The sequence below is a fragment of the Puntigrus tetrazona genome, chromosome 4, assembly GCF_018831695.1.
Source record: "Puntigrus tetrazona isolate hp1 chromosome 4, ASM1883169v1, whole genome shotgun sequence".
NCBI classification, from domain to species: Eukaryota; Metazoa; Chordata; class Actinopteri; order Cypriniformes; family Cyprinidae; genus Puntigrus; species Puntigrus tetrazona.
The window spans coordinates 21,361,419-21,376,933 of NC_056702.1; the positions used below are offsets into that span (position 1 = coordinate 21,361,419).

At 39.6% G+C, this 15,515-nt stretch overlaps 1 protein-coding gene and 1 pseudogene across 1 annotated transcript in view; one reads left to right on the forward strand and one right to left on the reverse strand.

Moving 5' to 3' along the window:
* The window catches only part of LOC122342952 (NACHT, LRR and PYD domains-containing protein 3-like), a 924,523-nt gene that overhangs the window by 793,040 nt on the left and 115,968 nt on the right, over window positions 1-15,515 (reverse strand). The gene's annotated exons all lie outside the window — the stretch shown is intronic.
* LOC122342291 lies at window positions 427-12,940 on the forward strand (annotated as a pseudogene).

A 15,515-nucleotide genomic window follows, 5' to 3' on the forward strand; every position in this document is an offset into this window, starting at 1 on the left:
CAACTCAGTCAATAAACAGTCCGGTATGTCAGAGAGGGTAAGACGTGTCAAAAACTCTTGGTATAATCCTCAATCGTCCGGGTACCTTGGCCGAGGGCCAATAAGCGTCCTAGCCGGGTCCTGCGAGCCGTGGATCCAGGTGGCAGCTGGATCTGGTGTGAGGTTGCATTCTGTCATGAATGAGCGGTCTGAGGCGTGCGGATCCATGTGCAGGCTTTTATTAAGCGAAGAGCATGAGTCGCAGCAGGCAGGCGTCAAACCGTGATAGCTCAGATATAGGAGGCAGAGCAATCACAAAATCCGAGACAGGCAGAGAGAGTCAGAGTCGACGGCAAACAATCAGAATATCCAAAGACAGGCCGCAGTCCAAAACCAGGAGAACTAAGACTAGGAAGGCTCAAGGAAACAACAACAGAACAGTAGAGTATGTACAGCCTGCAGGTGGTGGCTTGCTGCAGTCTTTATAGTCCAGGAGCAAGTTATGCGCCAGAGGAGTGGATGCAGATCACGAAGAGGTCAGAGCTCCTCTGTGGCTTAGTGACAGTATTAAAATGTAAAACCAATAATGAATATGCATTGTGAGCTAAACTAATAATAGGCAACTAAATGAAGAAAGATGGCAGAAATTTGCCAGAAACAAATAGGTAATTGGGAATGTCTCTCCTAGGACCTAACCTTAATGTGGTGGAGGGTTGAGTGCCTCAGTGGCCTAGGAGCTATGTTGGCCGGGGCTATGTAAGCTGGTAGGGTCTCCCAAAGCAAACAGGTCCTGGGTGACAGAAGCTGAAAAGAGCAGTTCTGTTGGATCTGTTGGCAGGAGGAAGCCAGACGGGCTCAACCCAGGCCCCAAGCGTGAGGAGTCTGTGATGGTACTGTGAAGGTCTGTTCAATCAATCAGTCATTTTTATTTATATAGCGCTTTTAACAACACAGGTTGCATCAAAGCACTGTACACATATAATGTAGAAAAGTACAACATGGATGTATAATGGTAAGTGACCAATTTCTTATTAAATGCAGAGGCCAGTCCTCTGTAATCAATTCGCGTTAAATCACTAGGAAGTTAAGTGTCCCCAACCAAGTAAGCCAGAGCGTGGCGGCAAGGCTTGAGAGCCCATGCATACAGAATGGAGAATAAAAACCAGGAGAAACTAGACTCAGTTGGGGTCAGTTCTCCTCTGACCGGGCCTTGCACTTAGCAGTTCAATTTTTAAATGCAATAGTGCCGTGGCAGGTAACTGTGTGTGTATGTGTGTGCATCAGGATCTGATGATCTGTCGTGGGCGCATCTAAGTTTTCAGGTTTTAGACATAATCTCTGTGTGCTGATCCTGTCAAATCTGGATACAAACTGTGAAAACAGATTGAAAGGAACAGGACTAATATTAAGCGTGATACCATTCTTTTTACGATATCCACCAGTACGCCGTATTTTAGAAATGATATTCCAGCAAATCCTAAGTAATGCAGCCTAAAAATCCATGTAGTTTGAATAATAAAAATTAATATTTAGTGTGTTATGTATGAAATGAGATTAAGATATCTTTAATCTAGATTTAAACTGGCAGAGTGTGTCTGCTTCCCGAGACAGAGTTAGGGAGATTGTTCCAGAAGTTTAGGTGCTAGATGGGGAAAGGATCTGCCGCCCATGATTGATTTTGATATTCTGGGTATTATCAAATGGCAGAGTTTTTGAGGGCATGGCGGATGAGGACTATAATGTGATAGAACTCGCTCAAGTATTGAGGAGCTAAACCATTCAGGGCTTTATAGGTATTAATAAGATTTTAAAATCTATCCGATGTTTGATGAGAGCCAGTGCAGTATTGTGGGAACCGGGCTAATATGATCATACTTCTAGTTCTAGTGGAGACTCTGGCAGCTGCGTTTTGGACTAGCTGAAGTTTTGTTTATTAAAGGCGTACTGAACAACCGCAATAAAGCATTACAAATAATCAACGAGGTCATAAGCGCATGAATTAAATATTTCTGCATTAGAGTTAAGCATAATGTCGTAATTTAGATATATTTTAAGATGGAAAAACACAGTTTTACAGATACTGAAACATGATTTTCGAAGGAAGATTGCTGTCAAACAGCACACCTAGATTCTATTTAAATTGATGAAGAATTAGCAGAGCTGGCCATCAGAGTGATAGGCTGTGTTCCTGAATATTAATAGCGGGGTTTTAGGTCAATTAGTAGCACGCTATTTTCAAATTTAGCGTTAAGTTTACTCATCATCCAGCTTTTTATATCGACTATGCAATCCTGTTAGATTCTCAATTTGGTGTGTATCACCAGGCTGTGAAATATGAAGCTGAGTATCATCAGCGTGAAAGCCCAACACCACAGCTCATGATAATATCTCCCAGAGTAACATGTACATGAGTTGAAAAATACTTGGTCCCTGTACACTGAGCCTTGAGAGAACTCCATATTTCACTTGTGATTGATATGATACCTCCTCATTTAATGCTACAAACTGATAGCGGTCAGATAGATATGATTTAAACCATGCTGAGGCGCTTCCTCTATTGCCAACATAGTTTTCTAGTCTATCCAAGAGAGAATGTTGTGATCGATTGTATCGAATGCTGCGCTAAGATCTAATAGCACTGTTGGGCAACCCCTGAATCCGGTGGTGGACACCGGAAGTAAGGAATGGCATCAAGCTGAAGAAGGAGTCCTATCGGCCTGGTTGGCTTGTGGGACTCTTTATTGAGCAGTTTGGATCCTCAGTTTTTCAGAGAAATGATCAGTTGACAGCTCCGCCCCTCTTGCCACCCAAGTATTGAGTTGAATATGTTTTAACAGAATTAAAAAGCTGTAAAAGTGTGTTGGTTGTGGCAATTATTACACAAAACGCAGAAAGAAGCCATTACATTGGCCACTAGGGCCTTTTTCCTATATTATGTTTCTTTGTGGGATATTTTCTATCCTTTGTGAATACTTTATTAATGTTGTTTTTATTTTTATATTTCTATACAAATGTTTTGCATTAATTCACAGTTTATTATGAGTATTATAATCGGCTATGGCATTTAAATACAAAGTAGCAAATATATCTTTTAAGTAGTATTGTATTTGTGCAAGCAATATATTGTCCAAAAGAATGTTAGTTGAACAGGAACTGTCAGCTAACGTCCCTGGCCTATGTCTGCGTGCAGAGGAGTAATAAGCAAGCTGCATGCTTGGGGTTGAGAGGGTCAGGGGTCATGTATGTCTCCCCTTCAGGTTCTATAGGTCACAGATGGAATGAGGAGGTCAGCTTTCCTGAAAAGAGGATACAACAATAAATGGGCAATTGAGTCAGATAACTCGAGAAATGTGAACTAAAGAGAGACGACGATAAATATTGAGAACTGCTGGAGTGTGGACACACTCTTTTGTGTGAATGAACTCAGCAGCTGATGTTTGTATCATATGCATCTGTCTAGAATAAATGATTTGGAATATAATGCCCCAGGAGCCTCTGAAAATATTTACATATTCAAGCAGTTTAACACCGAATTGCTTGCGCTCCTGTGTGAGGTGTGCCGTCTGATCCAGCTCCATCCCAAGAAAAGAGATCCTCTGTGTTGGACAGAGTTTGCTCTTCTCCTGGTTGATCAGAAACCCCAACTGGCTGAGGTGCTGTAGCACCAGATCCCTGTGTTCGTGCAACTGAGCCGGGACTGAGCTAGAATGAGCCAGTCATTCAGTTGGTTGAGGATGCAAGCGCCTTGCTCTCTCAGTGGAGCAAGGGCACCCACTTTCCGGCGGCGAGATGGCTGAGGCGGGCCATCGGCAGCTGGGTAGAGGCAGCAGCTGCCGCCGAGGCAGGATGTTTCTTTTTCTAATCACCTCAGTCTGCTTCTGGGCAGCGGAGAACTGCTGGGCAAAAGTTCTCCCACAGGCGTGCCAAAAGAGGCCGGTCTGGGGCATTCAAGGAACGTGTCTTGTCCACCTCGGCGCATGTTGACCAGACACAGCCACAGATGGAGTTCCTTGACCACCGTGAAAGTGGCCTATGACACACCCCAGAGACTGCGTTGTGACCTTCGCCGCCTGTGGCGCGAGAAAGTCGTCCGCGATACAGAGTTCTTTCAGAACTTCGGGGTCATGACCACCCCGTGCAGATCCTTCAGTGCCTTGGCCTAATGAACCTGCATCAACGCCACAAAGCGTGTACTGCAGGCGCCTTGGATCATCGGTATACCCCCTGGCTGCGCTGCTGTCAAGGGTGGTGAAGGAGGAGCCACTGGGGCAGTTTCTGGCAGTGAAGGGTGCCTTCCACATCCCTGTAAGCTCCTCATGCACTTCCGGAAGAAAGGTACCAGGGTGGGGCCCTGAGAACCAGCGAGCCACCCTTAAGTACCAATCATCCAGCCTCGGTGGCCTGGGCAAGCATAGCCACCATTTCTGTATCCAGTACAGTCAACGCCTGGTAGATGCCGAGCAAAACCGGATCTTCACTTCCAGAAATGTCTGGCTCACCTTCCTTGACTTCTGATCAACAGGGGAGCCCAAGAGGTACAGCTGATACCCCACGTGAGGGTCCAGACTGCCCCTTTGCAGCTCCACTGGTTGCAGAGTTTAAGCATTGTGTCACAACCCAAAATGGACCCCACCTGTCTGCAGCCAGGATAAGAACCAAGTCGAGCAAACACAAGCTCCGCCCCTTTTTCAAGGTGACAGAGCCCGCCCATCACTCCGAGATGACCACCTCCCGCAAGGAGATGATTCATCCACAACTGTCACCTCAGCAGGCAACAGGGGATAGCCGCTCTGCACACAAACAGGGGGTAGTGCAGCCTGATTGTGGCAATCCACTCGACGCAGGAAAATGACCTCCGCTGAAACACTGTAGTCCAACACTTTCGTAGATCGTCTTTGGAGTAGAACAGTCACGCTCGGCTCCGGCGAAAGCTGAATATGCGCTGCACCGCTGTTTATTTATACCGCGCTGTGATCAACAGCAGCTGGATGCAATTAAGCGCATGTCAATCTTCAAATGGCTCATTTAGATAAACTCGAAGTAGATTGGTCTCTCAAGCCAGATTCCAATTACGTCGGTCATCAAACGTGACTTGGGTGACCGACTGAAACAGAACATATTTATATTAATTAGTTTTCATTAAAATATATATAATTTTTTTATTATTATTATAAATATTAATATTATTGTTATTATACTACATTTTAATATTGATGTATTATTTCTTTTAGTATTTCAATTATTGAAATAAAAAGCAGATGCAAATATGCCAGCTGAAGTAATGTTTGCATTATGTCTAAATTAATAACTTGTTTACATCAAGACAAATACATTTAAACAATTGTAGGATTTTGTGTATAAATGTACTGTGACACATTTAAAATATATTCTGACAGCTTCTCTCACTTACTGAAAGAGATTCTTTTTATACAACTTTACTGTCATTACAATATATTTTATTAAATGCTGTGATGACATATTTTATGTCCGAAGCTAATTTCAGTCTCGTGAGGAATCGATTCTATTCATGATACAAACTTCAATTCAATTTGATCTAAAGTTGATTTGTTATAATTTCTGCACAAAAACGTTATTAATTGAACAAACTTCTCACTCACACACACACACACACTCGCTCCATACACTCTCACACACACACACACACATACACACACACTCACACACACACACACACACACACACACACTGTAGTGATTGTTGTGTTATTATGTCTCTGTTCTTGTGTTCAGATGAGTGTTTTTCACACTGGATCTAAAACACAGCACACACTGATCTCATTCTGTCTGAGAACAACAGAGAGAGGTATCCTGATCATCCAGACAGATTTGATGTATCATCAGGTGTTGTGTGTAGAGAGTGTGTGTGGACGCTATTACTGGGAGACTGAGTGGAGTGGAGGTTGTGGAGATATCAGTGTCATATAAGAACATCAGCAGGAAGAGACCGGGTAAAGATTGTGTGTTTGGATCTAATGATCAGTCCTGGAGTTTGTCCTGCTCTCCTCACGGATACTCCTTCAGACACAATAAGATAAAGACTGATCTCTCTGTGAAGCCCATCATCAGAAGAAGAAGAACAGGAGAGTATGAAGATATCTACAGAGTAGGAGTGTATGTGGATGAGAGCGCAGGAACTCTGTCCTTCTTCAGCGTCTCTGACTCAATGAGACCTCATCCACACAGTCCAGACCACATTCACTCACACACTCTGTCCTGGGTTTAGAGTTTATTCTGGATCATCAGTGAAACTGTGTTGATGAATCAGAAGAGACTGATGAGATTCTACCCATAATGCTTTGAGCTGCATGATGAATCAGTAACAGTGAGGGTTAAGAAAATCACTCTGGACCCCTCATCCAGCACTCCATCTTCGAACTGTTGCCGTCTGGTCGACATTACAGAGCACTGAGTACCAGGACAGCCAGACACAGGAACAGTTTCTTCCCCAGGCAGTCCATGTCATGAACACTTAAGGACACTTATTTATTTTAACATACAGATTTTGCACATAACACTGCACAAACATAATTCCTGTTTACACTTCATGTTTTACAGTATATATAATTATTTTTTTTTTTGCTGTTTTGCACATTTTATATTCTGTATCTTGTATAGTGTATATAATTCTTTTTTATTATTATCTGTCTTGTCTTGTTATCATGTTGCACTGTAGAGTTTCTGTCACTAAAACAAATTCCTCGTTCATTAGGAATAAGGCATTATATATCATGTGTCTTGTGAACCCTGGCTCTGCCAGGCTTTCGATCAGATGTGGATTGGCTAAATAACGCCTTTACTGTTATGTGCAATTTATCCCAGGTATGATTTTTGCGTGGTTACAATATCATGATTATGGTTAAATAATAAAAATAAGATCATCGTTAAATAAGTTATTTAAATATCATAACCAAATTAGGCTACATTTATATTAATATGAAATATTTCAGCACATCAGATATAATCACAATTTCTATACATTATAGTAAAAGACTTTATAGAAAATGTTAAACTATAAATTTTAAAAGTTTTAAAAATGTAACAATATAATAACCTCAGAGGTAATTGGAGGTGAAAAACAATGTCACGTGGCGTGGTTGTAGTAATACGTCTTAAAGGATATAACAAAAATTATTCTTTTAATACAGGAACTCAGCATCAACACACATAGAACATTTAATATGTTAAGGACCGCCAAGGGAGAACGCAACAGACAGGTGTAAAAGCACAGGGACATAATTGGGAGAACAAAAACAGGTGAGCAAGCATAGGTGAGAACTAATTAACTAATAATCACAACATCGAGGGCAGGAACAAGAAGGAAAGTTTTTTGGGCTTATTTAAAAATACATGGTTGCTCGTTCTTGAAATCTGACAAGCAATCTTTGTTTATGTTTGCCGAATTTTCCAGTAGGCTACACTAATTGACACTCTGTCTGCAACAGGTATTGTCATGGCAATCCAGCACAATACAAGTGAAATCCAAAACCGAAAGTATTTCTGTCAGGTTTCTCTGTGGTTCAGTCATGTGCACAAGCAGAAGACTTTCTGTTTCTGTTTGACCTGACTGGGACCTGAAGTCACGATTTTGACAGTAAGATTCATGTTTCTTAATATATATGCATAAATTTACACATAGAAAAACAATATACATACATTTATACATACAGATGAGGCAGTGGATAAATGTGTGGACAAGTGTTTTATGTGGTACTGTTGTTAGAGGAGATCACAATTAATGGAAGAGAAAATATCACAGCATAAAATGTGTATTTGTTATTCATTTTTGCTGAACAAGTCTGTTTTGATAGGCTGCGAAAGACTGAACTAATTAGTGAAGTTAGAGATATAACTACATGTAACTATAATTGTTTGATGTTCTAGCATTGCTTGAACCTGTAGATGCTGTTAAAAGAGTTTTCTGTTCTTTCTAAACTCAGTTCTGTACGAGGGCAAGATGACAGATGAACTCATTGCAATAGAGTCGGACCTCATCGAAGTTCGATGAGGACATGGAAGAACTGTCGGCACCTGAGTTTGTGTGTCACTGTTGCTACTGATGTCCTCGTAGATCCTACTACGCTTAACTGTGGCCATAGTTTCTGTCGCCATTGTCTGGCAGAATGGTTGCATTCCTCTCAACGGAACGAGTGTCCAGAATGCAGAGAGAGGTGGCAGGGCTTTCCCAGAATTAACATCCTCCTTCGGTGAGAGAACCATTGCTGTCTATGACCCGTTTACACTAAAATGCTTAACTTTTTGCTATGGCTATGCATTGCACTACTTCAGCATTGTCAAGGTCTAAAATGAGACTTTTGAAAACACAATGGAATCCATTTACGCTTGAAAACTCTGGGGTCACGTTTGGCGTGAACGGAGCAAAACAAAGACTTAAAAACGATGTTTCACACTGTGTATCCTTGACGACCGTGTAAACAATAACATTGTGCTTATTTTTGTACCCATAGATATGCTTTGATAAATTCTCCATTAGATAGCTCCAAGCACGTAGATGCTTCCGCAATCTAATTCTGGAATTCTACCTATACATATCTATGGATGTACCTGCATAAATAGTCATGTGACATGCGTTTTAGGTTGTGAAGTGTAGATGGTCGTAGTTTCTGAAACACAGCTGTAGACAAGGAGCGTTTTTCAATCCAAAATGTTCACCCTTAAAAGATACATTAATGTAAACCCTTATATTTCTTCCATTATTATGTGGCCAGTGAACATTAAGTTTGCTCTGCCTGCTGCGTTTATTTTCTCTGCTTTGCATCCTGGAAAATGAATTCAATGCAATCCAGAGATCAACCAAAGTAAAGCAAAAAACATTCCGATTTTTGGTTGGTACTTACTGGTACTTATAAAAATCCATAAAAGACCAGTTAACTACTGCTGTATGACAGACGCTGACATTAAATCCAGACTAGATGGTTATATTTTGGTCGCATTATGTGGTTCTAGGATTTCTTCTTTAGGGGCACTTAGCCTTCAGAGAGACCATTAGATACAATACAAATGACCTAAATAAACATTTTTTCACAAATTTTACTGTGCTTATGAAAACTGTATTACTGCATGAAATAGTTACCTTACCAACAATTCTTGGTTCCCAGCATTATTCTAGCATTAGAATAATGTTATTCCAAGACCTTTTTACTCCTATATGATCATCCACTGTATGTCAGTAATCACCCAGCACACACAACCCAGTATCCAATATTTTCTTAGCAGTTTTTAAGATGTAACCAAATGTGTTTACTTGAATACTCATCGAGCCAGCCATTTGTGACATAATATTTTTGTGTATTTAAGTATTTAATAGCTGATCTCAGAAAAGTTATCTCTTTGACCATCATCTTGGTCTGCTATCTGCTCCAAAATTGACAATCTCCTTCCTGAGTTGGAATTATCAATGTGTTCCCTTGAGTTAATGTTACAAGCTGTTCTGTGACAGAGTCTGTGGGATCTGCTTGCCACCGATGTTATCTGGTGCTAGGGTCATGACATCCTGTTGTCCTGGGCGTCTTTGTGAAAAGAATGCAAAACCATAGTCCATGGATATGTACTGTTTAATGCTAATTCATAATTTAATATGGCATGTGCATGTCCTAGGGATGCAGCGGAGAAGAAGTTTCCAGATAAGATAAAGAGACGGAGGACGGCTCTCCAGAGTGACCAACGGTTCCATTATTTTCTCCAGATATTCCAAAAGTATGGGCAGGTACTGAAGCAACAAATTCCTGTATCACAAGGCCTAGAACAAGCTATACAATACAGCTTTTGTTCTGGAGTCATGGTGGCATTGATGTGCATGGGGGTAAGATGCACTTTTTCTTATACGCACTCAATTGAATGGGGTTCGGCTGTGCACAGGACATAACACCTTGTGAATGTTTCTAGGTTATATTGTTTCGATATTACTGGGTTAGCACTGAATCCGATTATGACATCTTGGTTCAGAAGCCAATCAACAGGTGGAAACCCCATGATGTCATTCTGTGGGTGGAGCATCTGGGTCCCTGGAGCAATCAGTACAGAGAAACGTTCCACAAAGCACAAATTAATGGAAGGTGGGCACCATCCACACAAAAACACACATACACACACAGAAATACAATTCAATGTTTTTCATTTTAGTGTCATGGTTTTATTAGTTACCTGAAAAAATGTTTTTGTTCATGTGTTTAGAATTTTTACATGTAAAAGGTGATGGCTCAAATTTGAGAATGGAAATTGAATTATGAAATTATTATGAAAAACTATATAAAAGGACATCTGCAATGTACAGAACAAAAGTACAAGAGTTCCTTAATACATTAGATTTTCCCTCTATCTGCGATTTATACAATTAAATCACACTAACTAATAAAACTAAACTGCAGAAATTACCACTGAGGTACAAAAAGCCACTAGAAAAGTTTGGTTTAATAACAAATCTACCTAATGTCTAAAAATCTATATATCAAATGCAACTGCTAGAGTGAAAGTAAATGGGTCTCTATCGCAAATATTTTGCCTTGAAGGGAACTAGGCAGTGTTGCTGTCTTAGTCCTTCTTTCTTCGCCATCTATATAGAACCACTGGCTCATATAATTAGACAGCACTTGTTGATACCAGGGGTGGAGAGCAATGGTATGTCATGGTGTGGTTTAGAGCAAAGGAGCGCTTGACGAGAATATAAAATAAACAAGTTTAATCATACACATATACAGGATAATTACCTCGGGCAGGTAGGCAAACGGGCAGACAAGCAAATGAACTAAACCCACGTAAAAACAGATGAGATCGGACAAACAGAACTGAAAACACAGGACTTAAATACACAACGTAAATACTTAATAAATAAGACACAGGTGAAAACACTAAGACAATTAGCTAAAGTAGGTCACACAGAATACATGGCACACGACAAAAACAACAACAAAAAGGAGTCCACGTGTAACAGGTATAGATTGTAAAATTAGACTAAAATAAAAAAAAAAAAAAAAAGACTTATCTGCACCTAAGAAACATTTTACAAACCTTATGCAATTGTTAGAGGAATTTAAATTATATGCTGCATATATATTAAATGTAACAAAAACCCAAATTCTTATGTTTAATTGTAAAACAAACATTAAACTACTTAAACTAAACAAATTGTATCGGGCCAATTACGATCAATTACTAGTAATATTTAGAGTGATAGTGAGAAATTGCAGAGAGAATATTAAGAAAGATTGTAAGAGGTTCCCCCAGCAACCAACTGATAACACTGATAATGACTGGCTGTCACAAGTGTTGTTGTGGGCGCCATTTTGCGAACATTGCCTGGTCCCGTGGAGTCATGTTACTCCTTGATTAGATTCATGAAGATCAACAGTGACTTTACTTGATTCGTGAAGGTTAACTGTGACTTGACTAGACTTACAAAGTTCAGCTATGACTTCACAAGGTGTTCTTGTGGCGCCATTTTTGTGAACATGCCTTGTCGCGTTCTTGCCTGTTGGATCCTGTTGTGGCCCGAATATTTGATGTGCGGATCCTTTTGCAAGCTTTATTTGAAGACGTGGTCTAGGTTGAGGAAAATTAACATAATTCAGCTATTCCTCAGACAGGGGCAAACTGAGTAAGAAACGGCAAGACAAAGGTTAATCTAATCCAAAACGATAAATCCAGGCAAGTTGCTGACAGACAAAACAAGATAAACCTAGCAAGAATGAAATGAAGGAAACAGACTAAGGCAATAAACTAGAAAAACTAGACTTATATTTAGACACAGAGAGGCTCTATACTGTAGACTAGATTCGTGACACTACATGAGTTGAAACCTTAAATCTACTGCCATCTTCCACAAGTGCTGCCATTACATTATCTAGTAGGGATGCGATATTCAAATAACTTTCATGACATTTCATAGCCAGCAGGTGTCACTACATTCATTATTGTATGTGTTTTTGTTTGTTTTAGTTTCTTGGCTCATCTCAGGGATGAAGAACTGTCTGCTTTTCCGTTTCATGTTAAGAATCCATCGCACAGACAGGTCATTCTGGAGGAAATCCGGAAAATCAAAGACCACAAAGTCAAACTACCCCAAAACCTCTGGGAGTACAAGGTGTGTCTTGTGTTTTTCTGGTAATTATTATTTCATTCCGCAAAGAGCTCAGTCAACAGTTGTGCTATTTCTAGTCACTTATTAATTTTCCCTGCTCCTGTTTGTTTGCTAAACCACAGCTGAGTTCCCCAATTATCAACAATGTGGGACTTGCAAGTAATTTGAAGCTTATGCAGGAGTAATGTTTCTTCCTGTGCCACAGTTAATTTAGCCAAGTAGCCCTTTACTCAGTTGGCTCTGATCTTCTTGAGCCATTGAGCAAATTGTCCTGCCTCAGCCTCAGTGTGGAGTTTTTAATTTTCCCATTTGATGAAACTTCAACATCATTTATAAATGCTATTGAGAATGAAAGAAAAGAATGAAACTGTGCATCAGTTGTATATATGTGTGTGTGCACCTGGCATTCATCACGTTATGGGAATCAAATGTTTCTACAAAGATGGTAATACCAGTAAATTTTGACCACGTGGAAACATTTTTCGGCCCCCATGAGAAAACAAGCTTAAAAATTCAGATGCAGGATTGGACACGCCTGCCATAAACTCTACGCTTTGTGGGAACATTCAAATTTGGTCACCATATCAAAATTTTAAAGAGGCCACCAACACATCAGAATTAGTTATTTGGATAATAACTTTTATAATTGTACTTTCAATAATTCTCTTTCCCGGTCAAGGCTGCAAATTTAGGAAAATCGCTGTTCCTCCAGTTTGGCCTGAGAGAATTTCCACGCGCCACTTTCCTCTACTTGTACCTGTTTGATTATGAAGACACCTTTCTACCCTTCATACACACCTGCTGTCCTGCATACATAACCAGATGCAATGCAGGATATCCCACCTGACCACGCACCGGTGTGTGTTTGAAATCTCTCTCCACTGTGAACTTACAACAGTTTTAATATGCGAACAGGAAGTAACTGTGTGTTTGTAGCAGGAGCCAAGCCAACGTCAGTGGGTGGAGTTTCGTGTGAAGGTTTGTCTGATGCCCTATCTGCTACTGGTTGACTTTGCTTGGCAATGGCTGAGCGCTTCATTGCTGGATATCATGGATTGTGATTGCAATTCCATGGTGATGTCAGTAATGGAGTATGTTTATGTCTGGACACTGTGGAAAGAAGACAGATGAGGCACACATATAATTATTCTATATACAGTACATAATGTGCATACAGCAAATACTGTGTAGTTATATGTTGGTGATTAGGATTTGATCAGGTACTTGTTTTTGTGTGTTTGTGTGTATATTTCAGAACTCTTCCTAAGACGATTCTTCAGAAGACGCTCAATATGTTCTTCGTTGTGCTGCTGTGGCCCCTGATGCCTCAGTTCTTCTGTGACTTTGAATTCTACTGCGGACTCTTTTTCAGCTCGCTCATTTATATCTCTGTTCGAAACCTTTTCTTAAGCTGGCACAGGAATAAAGACCTAAATACGTTAAGATTTTTTTCTTACAACAGCACAATTACTATTTCTGTTCCAAAATATATACATGCTTGAATGTAATGCATCTCTATTTAGAAATCTTTTTTTTAAAGCAGGTACAGCAATAAACATCTAAACAAATTACATTTATTTTTTACTCTTTTACTCTTTTTAAGAGTCAGAAAATGTTACATACTACAGTACAATTGCTATTTCTATTACAAAATACACTTGCTTGAATGTAATAAGATTCATTATTAAGCTTCACAGCAATTAAGTGTTTTCATTGTTTTCTAGATCTAAGCACAGCATTGGACACAGTCGATCATGCTGCTTGCACTGTTTTAAATTGACTCAAATCTACATTTTTAGGACAGATACAATTTGTTTCCTGGATGGATGCCGTTCTAAAGTTGGTTCATTCAGTTAATTTTGGTGTTCCACAGGGTTCCATTATGAGCCCCCTACTTTTTAGTATGTACATCTATCCTCTTGGTCAGTTTCTTAGATTCCTGGGTCTTAAGTTTAATTTTTTCCAAAAAAATAAAATAATGCTAAGCCTGGTGATACTACAGCTATTGGACTGTTAGAGTTTCAAAGATAAAAAAAAATATGGATGTCCCAAAACTTAATTGTCTTAATAGTGAAAAGACAGAGGTAATGCTATTTGGCACTCCACATTAGCATAAACAGTTGATGGTACAACTTTAGATTTGCTAAATTAAAAAAAACTAGGGGTGATATCTGGCACCAATCCAACATTTGATCCCCATGTTCAAAACACAGTGAAAAATTCATTTCTCTATTGTGTTTTTCAAAAACCAACGTCATTGCACCAAGATATTTTGGAGCACTTCATGCTTACTTCTGCTGACCAGCATTTTAAAGATGCTGATAATGAGAAGATACCTGTCCTACTTATCTGGCAACCTAAATGGCCAGCAATGGCCCCAAATCCATGTAATACTCATTGGATCTCTTGGTTCTCTGCAGTGTAATATCATACTGAGCATTTCACCTTTTAAAGAGAATTTCTGTAGTGAGAAACATAATGCTTGAAGACTGTGTGCAGGCACCCTACAAGTCTGACAAGTGCAAGGTGATCCTGAAAATGTTAAGACTTTTTTCAGAGAAGATGTCCCATCACAGCAAAGGTATTTGACTATCTTGAGGATCTACAGATAAAGTTTGTGGCAAACAAAGAGCTCTGTGATGAGGTGTGTAGTCAGTACTTCTCGCAAGCTGGGTCCAAAAGTACTTTGAGCATCTGTGAGTGGGAATGTCGACCTTGACACTTTTTGGGTTGGTCTTCAGGACAGGCTTGCTGTGCTGAGCAAACTAGCTCCACGCTACAAAGAGGCAGTTTCCAACTCCTTATATGATCCTCATCTGCAAACTTGTTTTTTCCAATCAAAGGTGCTCCTCTACAAGCAGTAACTTAAAGGTCTTTCTGTATTACAATCAGAAAGCAAAAACTTATAATACGATAATGTTTGCAAATATGGCCTTCCAAAATGTGTGTAGCTCAGCATACATGTAAATATATTAGGATGGCAAAAATTATTGTGTTGGGTTTTTTTTTTTTATGATAAAGCTTTGGTTTTTGAACAGTGAATTATTGGTTATTATTGTTTTGTTTTTTTTTTTCTCAGGTACATTACCACACCTGCTGTTATTGTTTAGTGGTTTTAAAAGTCAAAATCATTTAAAATACAAAAATACTTAATGTATGAAATTGATTTACATGCAGTGTGTTAATCACTTATAAACCCTGAATGGTGTAGCTCCTCGGTTCTTGAGCAAGCTCTTCCCACACGAAACTCTGACCGTTTGATTATATTTAGATTAACAAAATCAAACTTTTTTTTACCTCTGTCCTAAGCAAATGTTACTTAAATGTTAGTGTTGCTTGAAAATATATAGCTACATACATTTGTTAGAGGTAATTTTCAACACGCACAGTTATAAAACACCACGAAATTCTCGGAGGTGCTC